Raw genomic sequence first — 11,675 nt, forward strand, 5'->3', positions numbered from 1 at the left:
TGTCAGGTGTTTTGATCACAGTGTGTGTGCTTCCTTTTCCTGGCAGTGGCTCCTTGCCCAAGGGAGAGCACTCACTGAATTTGGATGGTTCTGTGGCCCCAGGTCCTGCTCTCTCAGGTGGGTACTGTTTGGGCATGATGTTAATGAAAGTACTGTAGGAGCTGACTTTTCCCAGTTTGGTGAATAGGTAGCTCTTGATGGATTCAAAACTGATTTTAATCAAGGTGGCCAACAAGCTCTACTGCCAGCAATGAGGATCCTCAGTCTATCTCTCTGTAAACCACACCTTCTGAAGGTGTCTGTAGTGTGAGCTTGCCACCTTCTCTTGTCTTGTGTGTTATTGTTGAAAACAGTTTTCATCCTGACTTTCATGATGGCCAGGACCCAGTAAGTTTTCTGTGTCAAGGGTGAGAAAGGTGCAGACAAGCTGCAGAAGTGCAGCTCTTCTCACACAAATTTGGAGACTTTGTTTATAAATTAAAGGCAATGTATTCTGAAACTATTAGTTTGGTCATAAACATAAGCCCCTCCTCCCCTCAATTTATTTTTTAGCCAAGGTAAAGGCCCACACAGGGGGAAAAATGGTTTATTAACTGAATAGCTAAAACACCCCTGAATATCTTTTGCAGATATTTTTATTGCAGAGATATCTTTTGCAATCAGTTCTACTAAACTCAGACAGTCTTTCAAGTCTGTTTACAGCTATCAGAAAAAAAAAAAAGAAGCCAAAAACAAGGACTGAGAAGAAATAATAGCATACAGTAGCTGATAAGGTTTTTTTCCCTTAGGGAATATACCATGAGTTATATTTTTGGTCAAGCTATACACTTGACTGAAGAGTAAATGTAATTTCTGTGTCAGGGAACTGAGAGCTTCCTTCAAACACCACAGCATTGACATGATTTACTAAGAATGCTTCCATAACTTGCCCATTAGTTAATTGCATTATAATATGTTTTTAAAAGTCTTGTCAGAAACTGGGAGAAGTATCTAGAAGTGTTTGCCAACCAAACCTGATGGTATGTCAATGTTGTCTTTGTTCTGGGGCTATAAGCTGAGCAGTGTAAAGCATGTGTCTACCACAATAAAAATGTGGGATTGTGTCTGCTGTAGAAAAAACAAAACCAACCCAAAATCCCCACCACCTGTCCTTCCCAGCTGATTTGGATATCCAGCTCCTACTGTCAAGAACTTTTATCTGAACCCAGGTGGCTCAGATTAATAAACAATGAAAATTAGCAGGTCAAGCCAAATACGCCAAGTGTCTTTCCTATTTCCTCATATGTGGCCTAATTAAGCAAATGGGAACTTTCCCAATGGTGCCAATAAAAAAAAAGTAAAACCAGCAGAGTCCAAACCAAAAGGAGATCTATTTCTTCTATGTAGGCCATCAGTCTTCCTCTCTGCATAGCCTACACCACATTTAGGCCAAGTGCAGGCCTTGATGGATTTAGTTTTTGATCTGCCTCACAGATAAAGAATCCTGAAGGGCAAGTCACCTGTCTGAAGTCCTGAAGGAAGTGGCCACCTTAAAAGCCTGTCCTTTACCCTCCTCCTTCCCTGCTGCTGTAGCAATTAGCTCACTTGTGTCTGCCCATGGGTGGTATTTGCTGGGCCCATGGGTGCTTTGATGTGTTGCTGTCATGACAGCCCTGGTGAAGGGAGCAGTCCTGTGCTCTGGAGAGGATTTTAACAGAAGAAAATTTTACTGCTCACACAGATATGAATTCCAAAGCCTTTGATGTGCAGAGGGGGAGCAGAAGCTCCAAAACTTTGCTGGTCTGTAGCAGTGGCTGGGGAAAGGCTGCCCAGAGCCCCAGATCAGTGCTGCTGAAGTGTTGGGCACAGGCACCTCCAAGGTGGCATTGGCAGGTCCTGTTGCAGGACTACAGCAGCAGGAGAAAGCAGCTCTGTGCTCCTGCTGGGAGAATCCTGGTGGGAAGGCCTTGAGGCTCAGAGGAACACCAGCCTCCCAAGGACTGTGTGTCTCCCTGCCTGTCCTCTGCCTCCATGGGTGCAGCCAGCACTCTGAAATCCTGCAGCCAAGGCATCCGAGCACCCTGGGGTCTGTGCTCCCTGTCCAGGTGTGGCTTCCTGCTGGTCTCCTCCTGTGAAGGGGATTTACTGCCTGAACTGAAAGTTGTTTTGTCCTTACCTGGGAATGTGCATCCAGGAGGCTGCACCCCTCCGGGACCCTGGCTGGCCCTTGGGCTCAACAGCTCCAGACTGCAGTGACTTGCACGAGCTCATCCCTTAATCCTGGTGTGACCCACCTTCCTGTGTTCCACAAATAGGGCACAGGCTCCTCCTGCAGCTCTGAAAGCCTTTCCTATAGTCCACTATCATCTTGTTGCAAGTCATTTGTTTTTCTACACAATTCTTTCAGCTTGTGTGTCACTTGAAAGCTGAATTATGTAGTTTATTTCACACCAACACAACAGCTTTGCTTTAAGCTTGTACATGGCATTTTGTTGTCTTTCAGTGAGCAGTAGCTGCTGTGGCAAGAAAATGAAATGGCAATAACTTTACTTTGTGGTATGTTCAGAGAAACTTAATTGAATTAAAAACCCTGTCAGAGAAGTGTAGTTTGACTAATAGGCAGCAAACAAGACCAGTGGAGTTGAGTTTATGATCAAACCCAAAATAATTCCAGAACTTTGAGTTTGTAAATGGAGCAGAACACAGAAAATTCAGAGATGTTTAGTAGAATCCAGCAATAACTCTATTAGACAAATATCAATGCCGTATAAAACAAAGGAATATAGAATAGAAAGGGAATATATTTCAATTGTACAGTAAGGCATTTAATAGTAAAATCTTTCTGTGCACTTTGAGATAATTTGTTTTCTTCCTCTTTTCTAAATTTAAAAATACTTGGAAGAGCTCTAGTGAATTGTGCTAGAAATAAAAGTGAAGTAAAACCCCTTTCCCTTTTAGTTTTAAAGGGTAAGCAGAAGAGAACATAATGATGCAACTTGATCCTGAAATAATTAGATTTCCACAACATTTTATTATGCCAAAGCTGTTTTTTCTGTGAAGTGCCCATGCTCCCCTTTTCCAGTTTTGTTGCAAGAACCAGCAAAAAACTGGTTAAGTGTGGGGCACAAACATTCAGCACATGCAACACTTGACTTAATCCTAGCAGAGGGAGCACATCAGGGAAAACAGCTGAGTTTTCATATGTGATTTTGTCCTGCCATTAAATGCTCATTAAATCAAATATTTCCCTCACAGTCAGAAGCAAAGGACCAGTGGTACCCCTCAGTGTGAAACTGAGTGGGAAGGACAGACAGACCTGCCAGTGACCTACAGGAGCCTGAGCAGGACACTGCCTGTGCTCTGCTGGCTCCTGCTGCATCCTGGAGAAGCCAAAGCACAGCAGGACCACAGCAGGAGCCCTGGCATGTGCTGACACAGCTGGAGGGCCTGGCCATGCCCTGCTGCTGTGGAAGGTTCCCCCTGACCAGCTGCAGCAGGGCAGGATGGAGTTGAAGTTTTAAGAGCTGGTTGTGTTTGGCTGGGCAGTCCTGTACCACCGGGAAGCTGTTCTGGAGACTTCTCTGCCTGCATTCAAAAAATGGGAGAAAATGCGTAATATCCTCGGTTATTCAGGTCCCTTGCTCCGAGGGACGCTCGGACAGACTTCAGGCCGCTTGTGTTACTGTCTGTCAGAGGAGGGAGCTGTCAGCTCAGCGTTGAGCATTTCAGCAGGCAGCGGTGCCCACCTGGGAGCTGCCTAAGCTGTCCGGGCAGCCCGCCGGAGGGACGTGTTCAGCTTGATGTGCAGGAGATGGAGCTAATTTGGAAGGGCTTAAATCTGCTGCTGTAAGTGCATGTATGGAGTGTTTGTGTCCCTGTACAATGAAACCACAGCCGTGGGTCTGCAGGGACAGTGGGAGCAGTGGGGCTGAGAAGCTGTTTGGAGGTGGAACATTTGGCAGTGGGACCTTGCAGTTTCTGTGGCTGTAGCAGTGTCCCCTTCCATTGTACCAAAGTCCCCAGAAACCTGGACGACACCTTCCTGACCAGAGCCAGAGCACCCTCCTCTGTGCCACAGCAGTGCAAGCAGCCCTTTTAGCTGGGAGACCTGCCAGGCAGCAGAAACAGGCAAGGAAACAGCTACATTAAACTGGTCTGAGGTTGGCTCAAGCCAACGTGGACTGGTCTGAAGTGGAATAACAACCTGATTCCATCTCCTGCTTCTCCTGGTACAACCCACAGCAGCCTTCCTGCCTCAGCCAGTGGCTGTGTTGCGAGGTATGGCTTAATTACAGCCCTGAAATGAAAAGAATTTCTTCATTAGATGTTGCTTTACAACTGCATCAGTCATCTCCTGTCCAGCTGCTGGTGGCAGGGCTCCAGGTGGGCTGGATGGGGCTGGTTTGGCAGGTATGTGGGGTGGTGGTGGTTGGAGCGTGCAGCCAGGCAGAGCAGGGTGAAGTCAGGAGCTCCCAGTGACGTTGCTAGATTCAGTTTGCCACAAAGATCTTTTTCTCCTTCATGCTGGAGCTGTGTTTCTGCAGTCTTTCTGCCTTCAGAAATGTGGCTCAGCCCCAGTTTCTGTGAGTCACAGGCGTTCACTTGCTGGCCCTTGGAAAAAGGGCAGTGAGGAAATGTGGTGTCTGTGTTTCATGTTTGGGACTGGTTTCCACCATGCTTGTCCTCTGGCAGCAGTTAGGTGACAAAGATTGAAAGCATGTCTTCCCACCCAGGGTATTGTCCTTTATTTCTCAAGCCACAGAGATAATCCCTGTCAGATGACTCCATTTTAAATTGCAGTGAGACCCTGAACTGATGATTTAGGAGCACACATCCTCTTTGTTGTGGTTCTGGGTTTGGTGTGTTGCTTTGTGCCCAAGAAAGATGGATTGTTACTCAGCCAAGGCTAAACGTGGAGGTAATACCAAACGCTGTAGGAAATGGAATCTCTTCCCAGCCCCAGTGAGTCCTCCAATCCCAAATCCTTCTTTCCCCCAGGAACTGGTGCTAGAAACCAGCAGCCTTTCCTCTGCCCCACTTAATGTACCAGCATCAACTTAATGTTCTGATCTGGTCTGGATTAATGAAAAACCTTGTGTGTTGTGTACTGCAGAGACTGACTCACATCAGCTCATTTGATCACTTATTCCAGGAAAAATAACACTCAAGTTTGCCAGAGAACTGTCCCTGACACACTGAAATATTTGTGAATTCAAAGCTTTTGCAACTCAGAATGACAATTTTTGGATATTTTCCTCTAAAATTGTTTGTACTGAAATGTGAGGATTGTACAGAGAGTCTATGTCGGAGAATGACTTAAAGAAAAGGCCATGAGACATAAAATTGAGAGAAAAGTATAAGGGAAAAGTAAGGCCGTTTCTAACAGTTCTCAGCCTTCTGACTTGTATAAACAATTAGACTCTCTCAGGCATCACTCTATAAACAATAAAGTTCTCAGCTTGTCTTCCCATGGCAAGCAGAACACCGTCCTTGGGAAGGCCTGTTATCCTGAGAACAGATGTAGAGGTTTTGGGAACACTAGTTTCTGTTTTAGTTTCTGGTTTCTGTTTTGGTTTCTGTCTTTAATAAACAATTGTAGGTATTCTAAAACAAAGGGAGTGGTTAGAAATTTCTCTGTTAGCCTATCATGACATTGGATTACAGAATATTCATGGCGTTCGTTAGCACTGTTATTTAAGGTGATTGATTGATCAATAAAGTCGGAGTTCGATGCATTACCAGGATGGTCGTTCGCCCCTTCACTTCAGTAAGTCTTGACAGACTCTTCAGTTTGAGAAGAGTTTAAAATTGATCACTTGAACCAGTAGGAGCCTTTGTTCTAGGTATTAGCTAGGTATCTAGCTCAGACTAATGGAGAGTTGCACAAAAATCTCCCAAGGAAAAACGAAAGTATAAACTTGAGATTTAATATCTTAATTTCATGGAGAGGTTTTTTAAAGAATATTTTAGCCTCAGTAACCCAGGAAAGGGCTGTATCTATCTGGAAAATATTGCTTTTCTCAGTGACAGACTTGATGTGGCCCTTTCATTGGGTATTTTTTTTTTCTTTTTTTGGACAAGAGGAAAAAGTTACAGGAGCAAACACTCCACAGGCATAAAACTTCCCCTCTTGTATGCAAGGAGCAGAGGTTTCATAATTAAATGGAAAAAAGACTTGATTTTGGGCTTCTGAGTTTTGGCAGAAGCTCCTGTGGGATCTGTGTGACTCGCCCTCCCCAGCCTCTGCACAGTATTGCATTTCTTTACAAAAATAGGACCTTTGCTGGTACTGGAGTAAACAGAGGAAAATGTAGGGGAAATGCACCGGGAAAGGGGGAGCACACTGGGTGTGACATGGGGTAGATGGCTCTGAGAGAACTACTACAGCTGAGTATCTTCTTTTAATTTCCTTGGTTAGTCCGTATCTCAAGGCTGGAGACCCTCCTGCACTTTCAAAGTGATTCTGTAAGGATTGCTCAGACGTGGCTGACTGATCCTTGGCTGGTAGCAGGACCAGAACCACCTCATAAACTTCTGAAGTCTTAGGAAATTGATTTACCTGCAAAAACAACAACAAAAAAAAATCAAAATATGCAAAGTTGAGCCTATGGCTGTGACACTTGGAGGAGATGAAGGAGGTCACATTGAGGTGGAATAATGTCAGAAATCCTCTGTGTTTAGTAGTTTTATTATGAATGGTGTGTCCACTACACCATGAGGTAGTAGGAAGAGAAAGGGAAATATGAGAGTATAAATAATCAGGGTTTCTCAAAGTCCTTTTGGAAGCCTTCCCCCTCCTCAGATTCACAGCAGCTCTCCACAGATGTTCTGTAGTTGGAGGAGTCTCAGAAGTATTTTTGCAAGACAGTTTTTCTTTGCCAGAAAGGAGATGAAAATCTTACACCAAAAATATCTTTTGACTTTAAATTTGGAGCTGTTGTTGCAATGTAGTTCTTCAGAGAGCTGCCAGAGAGGTTTTAAAAAGCACTATTTATACATGTGCATTGAAACCAGGAGCACAACATGGCTATACGAAATTAATTTTCTGGTTTTGAAGGTAGCAATTAAGGTTGGAACAAATGTTCCTGCTTGTTGTTTCTTCTGCAGTCACTCTTGTAAAACTAAAGGAGAGCCATTGACATGAAAGCTCTGTTGGTGTCATTACTGCTGGGCTGCTTTGCTTTGTGGAGTGCCAGACTCTGGTTACAATGACATTGTGTAAGGCTCTTAAAATCCTGCTGAGATCCCTGAATCCTGTTAGGGGATCCCTCATTAAAAATTCTGGAAGACAGTCTAAATTGTCACTTGCTGTAGAGAATGAGCTTGTTGACAAGCCCACATTAAACCCAGCACTTTTTACGAGCACAGTTTGCAAACCCAGAGAGACAAAGTGTGGTGTGTTCCTGATTCCCTTCTTGGTTCTGTCTGGGTGGAAAATGGAAAAACACTCTGGGTAAACTATCTCATGTTTTCAGCAAGAAAAACACCATAAACTTAATCTAGACTTCATGTACTAGAGAGGAGGTTAAGAAAAAAGAGGAAGGAAGGGCCTGGTTGGCCTGGTGTGTTAATGTGTATTCTGTAGCTCAAAGCCAATGGAAGATAATCCTCAGGGTAAAGAAGGAAGTACACAGTTGCTGCTAAGGCAATGCAAGTTGAAGGCATGTCACAGGAGGAGAAACAAGAGAATATTTCAATGTAAATGTCCCTATAAAATACATTTTTCACCAGGAAAAGGTGTGGATAGCCCTGTGCTCTGTGTGTGTGTGACACAGTGCAGTAGGAGGTAGCAGTATTCCCAGCATGGGCAAAGGGAGGTGCTGTGCTCTGGGTCAAACACAGGTGTCTGGGAGAAGCATTGTCACCAAGGTAAGAACAGATCCTCCTGAGCATGGCCCCTGCCTGGCACCTCAGGAGGAATTTGGCCAGACCTGTTTGGTCATGAGTCAAAGCTGTGCACCCAAGTTCCAAGTGACTGGAGCTATAAACAGCTTAAAATGATTTTCAGGGGAGTTCAAAGATGAATAATGCATCTCTTCAGGCTTGTAAGTGATCTTTTATTCACAGAAAATCAAAGCAATGTACAAAGGTAGTTGCTGGCCTTGGGGACAGGAGTCTGAATGACTCCTTGTCATTCACAGCAGCTACCAGAGATGATGTGACATCTGAAAGGAAGAGATGAAAGCTCCATTGCAATTTGTTAAATAAAAAACCACCTCAGTATCTTGCTAAATAGATGATGATCAGAGGTGCAGAATTCCAATCTGCTGTTTAGGGCTTTGGTAGCAAAAAGAGGAGCTCACAGGCTACAACCTACAGATGTTTTTCTTCCATAACTTTATGGAAGTTTGGTTGTAGTATCCATGGAAATTCCCCATGACAGAATTACTTGTCCTGCCACTCTGTGTCATGGCATTACTGAGTGTTTTGCCCGTCACTGCCATCCATTCTGTTTGGTTTGGTGGCTAGTTTTGTTTTACTGGATCCTACAACACCCAAGTTTGTGTGGTTCAGGCCTGGCATCTGAACACAAGGTGAGAATCTAAACTTGACCCTTCTGGTTTCCAAAGGCAGGAGGTAGGAAAGGTTATGTGTCTGTCCTTCATACCTTAAAAACTGCATTTAATTATGAGACCATTTTTGCTAATAGATCCTGGGGGGAAATAGTTTGCTGTTTAGCATTTGTGACCTAAATAGACAGTTAGCCATAAGAATAATTTGCATATTTCTTAACTTTTAAGTTTGTCTGAAAATATATGTGTGCCTTTTCTTACTCTGTAACGCTGAAATTTTTATTCCTCTCATGAGAAAGAAACATTTCTGTCCTGAAGTGGGAAATGAATGTAAATCTGAGGGCAAGCCAATGGACCAACACTTAATCCTTCAGTGCATCTCCTCTTTTGTGTTAGCAGAGGCACCAAAACGTCAGGGGCTGAAGTGCTGCTGAGCTCTTCATGCTCTTTGCCTTTCACAGGCCTGGCCCTTATGAGATGCCAGGTTGTGTGTGAGCCCTTCCTGGTCTCACCTTGAGGTTTTCCCATCAACAGCTGCTGCATTTCAACAAAGGAATGATCTTTTAGAAAATGGATGGATTGTACAAGAAGCTGCACAGTGGCAAATATTAAAAGTTTATGTGTGAGTACTGGGTGCCTAGAGGTGGAATCCGTTATGCAGAGGAGCAAACCTGTCCTGTCTTGTGCAGCCTTTGTGAGGGATTCCCAGGGAGCTTCCTGCTCCCAGCACCACTAACCCTGTGTTTAGGGAGGCCAGTGGCCAAAACCATACTGACCTGAGTGAGCCACACCCTGGTGCTGGCAGCCCCCAAACAGCCCTTTGTGTCCTCACTCTGTCCACACAGCCCAGTCCTGCCCTCTGCCAGCACAGTCCCTCCCTCTGCAGTGTCTCTCCTCTGAAGGGGACCTACCAGGGAGCATTTCCATGTGCCTGTGCTGCCTTCCTTCCAGTTTTTCCCACAGCTGATGGTCTCCTTTGGTTGCAATGAACAAAGTGCCAGTCTTGGTTCATCAACAGCAATGCAGAGTTGCTGTTATGGGCCTCCAGGAAGGACCTGGGAGTGGAGCCCATCTGTGTCTGTGCTGATGGAAATTCCTCAGGGCTGTGTGATCTGTTCTGGCCTCTTGCCTGCCCCTCCAGGGAGGGTATTTCCATGCAGAGTTAGTCAGAGCCCTTTGTGTTTTGCCATGTTCCCAAGGTGATCAGTATCCTTATCACATCTATTTGCTTACTGCAAACCTGAAGTGACCTTTGCAAAGCTCAGCTCACCTTGTCCAGCAGGTGAAGGCAACCGAGAGAGGAAGGACAATGAAGTGTCTTGTCCTGGAGCAGAGGATAGAGGGTCCAGCAGGTGTGAGCAGAACTGGAAAGCCAAGGACTGGGCCAAGGCTGAGCTGAATATCCCAGCACAGGTACCCTGCTGAGGCAATTGTGGAGTATTGCAGGAGTCAGATGAGGTCACTGCTCTATTAAACATCATTTCTGCCTGCTAATGCTGGGATGAAGCTGGAGTCCCTCCATAGAGAGGCTACAGGAGATGGAGAAATGTTGGCTGGAGGTTGAGAGGTGGGGCAGCTCGCCCACATCTGCTTCTGCTCACAACCCACCTCCACTTCTGACTGCCACTTAGCATTCAAATGAGAATGAGCTGATCTGCATCCCCTGTTAGAGATGTTAGGGCTCAAACAAATCTGCTGAGACCTCTCCTGCCATGTGCTGGAGAGCACATTTTACCTGCCTCACCTCTCCCCAATGTACTGGTTCAGACTGAAGGCACGGAGCTGTTAAAGTGAGACACAAATTTTAGTGTTTGCTGTTGTAATGGAGAAACATACGTGTTATGTACTAAATATGTGCAGATTTAAAGAACTTTGAGGCTGGAGGAAGGAGAGGTGTCTGATGGCCAGAGCTGGCAGCTGCAGGGCTTTTGAGTTCTGTTCCTCTTCTTGCCAGTGATTCACTGCATGGCTCCAGGCGAGACACGTAACCAAGCTGGAATATTTTCTTCCAGCTGCAAAAGAGTTATAATGCCAAATACAAGGAGGGCCTCTGAGGTTTAACTAATTTCAGGTTATGGAAAGCCTTGAGATCCTCACAAGGAAGCTGCTGGAGAAAGGCAAGTATTGAAGTACTGCAGTATTTCACACTGCTGTTCGTAAATGAGCACATTGGTGAAAAGCAGTGGCTGGGCTCCCTCTGCAAACAAAACAAAAAAACCCCAATCCCAGTGAAGGGGGTTGGGATGCAGGGAAATGGATGTGAAACCACAACAGGAGAGGCCACAGCAAACTCCACTGCTCCTTGTTGCTGCATCTGGAGGTGGCTCATGGACCAACACAGAGCAAACTTGGAGGCTTGAAGAGGCTGAAGACAGTTCAGAGGTGTTAAGTTTGCTTCTGTGCCCTGCTGGTGCTCCCCTTGGTGGGCACTGCTGTCTGAGATGTCTGCCTGATTTTCCTTCCAGCTGGGCAGTGGGAAAACCCCAGCACAGGCAGAAGTCAAGATATTTCTGCCAGGTTGCAACAGCCCCAGCGATGGAACCTGCGAGCAGCTGCTGAAAACCCTCTCTGGGTTTGTTGGGAAGGGTTTGGGTGCTGCAGAGCAGCTCTGCCCACTGCCCGGACCGGCCAGGCCAGGCCGTGTGCTCAGGGCCCCTGCTTGTCCAGTGCCCGGGGGAAGGAAGGAAGGAAGGAAGGGCCCGTTCACCGGGGTCTCCTCAGCAGGCCCGGGGAGCCTGACCGCGGCTCAGCCGGCAGGGACGAGCCGCGGGATGCCGCAGCCCCGGCAGGCTGCAGGACACGGCGTTCGGTGGCGATCAACGGTGCCCTGCAGGGCGCGCGGCTGAGAGGGGAGGGGAGAGGAGAGCCCTCCATCCACAGCCCTCCTGCTCGGCTCCCGGGCTGCAGGGCTGGGTAGCCGGGGAGGCACTGGAGGGCTCGGGGAGCAGCCGGGAGCTGTGAGGAGCCTCGGGGGGCTGGAACCCGTGCCCACGCTGAGGCCGGGCCGTGCCGCCGCCCGTCCGCCAGAGGGCGCACTCCCCGCGGGGCGGGCAAACCCTCGGGCTGCCCAGCCAAAGCCCCGCCCCCTCCGGAAGCCCCGCCCCTCCCGCTGGTACCGCGGCCTTACGCCCCGCCCATCCCGCCGTCCCCGCCCCCAGGCCCGGCGCGCAGCCGCCCCCTGGC

This window comes from Melozone crissalis, unplaced genomic scaffold, assembly GCF_028551555.1.
Source record: "Melozone crissalis strain CALT ecotype California unplaced genomic scaffold, PUWL_Pcris_2 ptg000029l_1, whole genome shotgun sequence".
Lineage (NCBI taxonomy): Eukaryota > Metazoa > Chordata > Aves > Passeriformes > Passerellidae > Melozone > Melozone crissalis.